Source organism: Dendropsophus ebraccatus, unplaced genomic scaffold, assembly GCF_027789765.1.
Source record: "Dendropsophus ebraccatus isolate aDenEbr1 unplaced genomic scaffold, aDenEbr1.pat pat_scaffold_509_ctg1, whole genome shotgun sequence".
Classification (NCBI taxonomy): Eukaryota; Metazoa; Chordata; class Amphibia; order Anura; family Hylidae; genus Dendropsophus; species Dendropsophus ebraccatus.
In genome coordinates, this window is record NW_027210111.1 from 99294 (window position 1) to 103846 (window position 4553).

General features: G+C 51.1%; 2 pseudogenes; one reads left to right on the plus strand and one right to left on the minus strand.

Moving 5' to 3' along the window:
- Positions 1-312: 312 nt before the first annotated feature.
- LOC138777132 (inhibitor of growth protein 2 pseudogene) lies at positions 313-1174 on the minus strand (annotated as a pseudogene).
- On the plus strand, positions 1173-3885 carry LOC138777133 (inhibitor of growth protein 2-like; annotated as a pseudogene).
- Positions 3886-4553: the final 668 nt, after the last annotated feature.

Here is a 4553-nt window from a genome sequence, read left to right on the forward strand (position 1 = left end):
CAATAGAGAATTATAATAATCTTGATTCTGGACAACAATTGTCCTATTAGATACAATGCCAATATATAGTGATGGTTCCGTAACACAGGAGTCGGTAAGCAGAGCAAATATGTCTGTTAGTGACAATAAACAATAAGCCACTAGATGGCAATAGAGGATTATAATAATCTTAATACTGAACAACAGTTGTCCTATTGAATACAAAACCTCAATGCCAATATATAGTGATGGTGAAGAGGGAGATCCGGTAAGGCTCAGACTGATCACATATATGCTGCTTATACCCTGATACAGGGTGCCCCTAGGGCACGATCATTGCTTTGTTTGATACCAGGTGCAACTATTGATCCAGTATTCACTGTAGCCCCTCTTTTTTAGAAAGGTTTTTTCATTGTCTCCTCTGCAGTCAGGACAATACCACTTGCCCTTAGGTTTGTAAGCCAGTCCAACACATGAAAAATGGAACCACTCTATGGAACATTCTTTATTGTCACATCCGATCATCTCCCCATAGGACACCTGGTTACACAAGCAATATGTTGGCTCATTGGGATCGATTGAAATGGGTATAGGGGACACATCCCTTTCCTGTTTGTGTTTGGCTCTCTTTTTCTTTTTGGAAGACTAGGGCTTCTTTTCTTTAGGTGGATCATCAATATCATCTGTCCCATTCACCATATGACACAAGTCTCTACTCTCACTGTTGCGGTGTCGGCGAGGTCGCCGAGTAGAGCGCTCTGCCGTATTGGAGTCAGCCTTTGCCTTTTCTGTGGATTTTTCATTTTCATCTGGGTCTAAGAAGCCCCTGCAATGGGCATCAATCTGCTTGGTCCTATTTTCTACCAACTCAAACACCTGAGTGACCAGTTGTATCTTATCGTCCCCCAGCTCCTGGTGATGATCAGTGCCCTCTGAAGCTGCTGCAGTAGACGCTTCTTCTGAAGGGGGTCATTTCATTAGAATGCTTCTCGGAGACCTCATCTACCTCCTTAGTGCTTCTCGGTACTTGGTGTCGATCTCCCCGCAGCAGGGTGACGCTCCTCTGGATCTCCAGCGGTAACGACTCGATGCACTCCAGGTAATCCTCCCCATAGGTGACCAGCTGGCTCTCTTCCACCCCGCCGCTACCACCGTGCGAGTAGTTGAACGCCTGTGGCGGCTGCTGTCCTAACATGCTCCCGTGCTCAGGGCATCTACTCGGGCCGCCGGGTTCCAAATTGGAATGCGGCCCCAGAGATAGAGCGGAGGAGATGGAGAGAGGAGCGCAGCGCAGCGCCAGAGCCCCGCACAGACCACACACCGGAGCCACCGACGCACTCCCGGAACTCCGCTGGATGCCCTGAGCACGGGAGCATGTTAGGACAGTAGCAGCAGCCGCCGCAGGCTCGCACGGCGGTAGCAGCGGGGTGGAGGAGAGCCAGCTGGTCACCTATGTGGAGGATTACCTGGAGTGCATCGAGTCGTTACCGCTGGAGATCCAGAGGAGCGTCACCATGCTGCGGGAGATCGACACCAAGTACCGAGAAGCACTAAAGGAGGTAGATGAGTCTACGAGAAGCATTCTAATGAAAATGACCCCTTCAGAAGAAGCGTCTACTGCAGCAGCTTCAGAGCAACTGATCATCACCCAGGAGCTGGGGGACGATAAGATACAACTGTCACTCAGGTGTTTGAGTTGGTAGAAAATAGGACCAAGCAGATTGATACCCATTGCAGGGGCTTCTTAGAACCAGATGAAAATGAAAATCCAAAGAAAAGGCAAAGGCTAACTCCAATACGGCAGAGCGCTCTACTCGGCGACCTCGCCGACAGCGCAACAGTGAGAGTAGAGACTTGTGTCATATGGTGAATGGGACAGATGATATTGATGATCCACCTAAAGAGAAGAAGCCCTAGTCTTCCAAGAAGAAAAAGAGAGCCAAACACAAGCAGGAAAGGGATGTGTCCCCAATTCCAATGAGCCAACATATTGCTTGTGTAACCAGGTGTCCTATGGGGAGATGATCGGATGTGACTTTTTTTTAGAAAGGGTCTCCCAGTAACTATATCAAATTAACTGTTTGTCACAACATAGCTCATACTGCATTTTCTTACTATAGCAATAAACTATTAGCGCTACCTCAGTGCGGCCAGATAAATGAGATTGCTCAGCTGACTCCTATGTATAACTCGTAGTGGTAGCAAGCAGCAACGGAATGTTGCCCGGCAGAGCCGGCAAAGGCTCTGCCGTGATGCAAGAATCCGAACCACAAAGAGTAGATGTTAACTATCCCTAATGTTCACCTCCATCAGTTAAAATACACCCAAATTACACCACCACCCTGACGACGTTTCACCCGCCACCTGCAAGGGAACTGTTGGCGTCTATGAGCAGCCAACTGCTCTTTGATGATGATAAACACGTGGGGGAAGAGACAGGGGACAATCAAGTGCAGGGCATAGCTGTGTTGGAGGCAATATCAGAGCAGGCCCATGTTAGGCCTGGCAGTAGGCAGTAGACGAGAGAGGGCTGGGCAGGAGCCTGATGAGGATGATAGCATCATTCTGGAACAGGATGATGCTACATCGGATGTGACATGGGATCCACGGCAGGATTTGGCTTATTCGACGGATTCGTCAACGGGAATCCTTCCGCCAGCAGGCTTGCCACAACTAAAAAGCAGACAGGCAGCAGTAGTCAACTAACAAGTCAGAAGCGTAGCCGGGACAAGCAGATGACTACTGGGGAAACCTCCTCCACTGCAGGTCCTAGTATCGGCAGCACCCACCCATCCTCGCAGCCTGTCGGTACTAGACTCTACACCTTGCTTGTGTGGCAGTTTTTTAAAAAGTGCCCAGTGGATACCAGGCGCATTTAAGAGGCAAGAGTTGCCATCCTGGCACCAGCGCCATGGGTGCCCATATGAAGCGCCACGACCTTTCCGCCTGGGAGAAACGGGTGATAGTGGGTCACAGCAGGCCCAGACAGACCCGCCGTCAACAGCAGCAGGAAGCAGCAGTAATCAGGGGGGCCTTTCACAGAGTCAGACCTCCTCTGTGGAAGGGAGTGTGGCTTCACTCCCTTCTTCGGCTGGTGGCCCCTGTGTTGCTAGCAGAAGGCAGCCTGGCATCATGGAGTCCCTATACCGAGGCAGACTATGCATCCAGCAATCCCGCAGCAGTCAAGCTGAACGCCCACTGGTCAAGTTGCTGGTGCTCCAGGCTCTGCCGTTTAAAGTTGTCGACACTACTTTCCAACACAGCTATCCCGGCGATGTATAGCTATGTCGCGAAAAGGTTGCTGACTCGCTGAGCCATTCAGTGAGCAGACATGTACATTTAACCACAGACATCTGGAGCTGTAATTACGAGCAAGGGCAGAATATGTACATTACTGCTCAGTGGGTAAATGTAATATGGCCGGCGGACCCCCCAGCAACTTGGCCAGGGAAGGGCGATGACACACACCCGTTGTCACAGCAGGGTTCTGTGTCACTGTCCTCCTCCACCTCCTCAGTAGGTCCAAAACCTCCTCAACCGCCAGTGTTCCTCCCTTGTACCACTTGTGTGTAGCACGAAGGTGTCACGCTGTGCTGCATCTAGCCTGCCTGGGTGAAATGAGACACACAAGAGCTGCACCGCCTGCTCGAGATGAAAATCCTCTCGTAGCTGACTCCACGCCATCTTAAAGTTAGGATGGTGGTGAGTGACAATGGAAGCAACATTCTCTCTGCGCTGTGTTGAGGAGGTATGAGGCACGCCCCGTGTATGGCACATGTTTTAAACCTAATAGTTACACACTTTCTAAAGTCTTAATCCCATTTACAGACTGTGCTGTCAATGGCTCGAAAGCATGTAACCATTTCAGCCATTCAAGTCGCTTTCAGTGGTCAAGACCAGGACTGAGCGCCATCATACCCATGCTTCATGTACTGGAGCTGATGCTGATGCGACTCAGTGGCGAGGGGGAGGAGGTCTTGCCACTGTCGCAGCCTGGGTTGCTGGAGGAAGGCTTGGTGGAGAGGAGGGAGAGGAAGTTGAGGAGGAGGAGGATACCTGAACGCACAGGAACTCTTAGGGGAGATGGGTGGAGGAGAAGGAGATGATCCTTCCTGCCAGACCAAGGGGGGCCAGAGGAGGATATTCAGGGCTATAAGGAGGATGGAGGCAGTACCCATTGGCAGTATGCTGTGGAGACGGAGGCGGGACTCCTTCCCACTCCCTGGTGGAATGGCTAAGCACATGTTTATATGCTTTCGGGCTGACCCACGCTTGCAAAGGTTCGTCAACGGGACAAGTTCTGCTTGACACACTACTGGACCCACGGTATCACAACAAGCTGTGTGAATTCATTAACCCTTCCCAACGGGAGGAAAAAATGAATTATTATAGAGAGGAGCTGGGTACACAGTTAGTGGCAGCCTTGGAACACAGCGCCATTCCCACCAGGGCCACACAAGCAGCGCTGCCTCCTCCACATCATCCTCTAGCAGCTTGGGTGGCATGAGCAGCGGCACCAGTCTGAGCCTGATGTCCATGATGCACGCTTTCATGCAGCCACAGGCCAGGGTAGC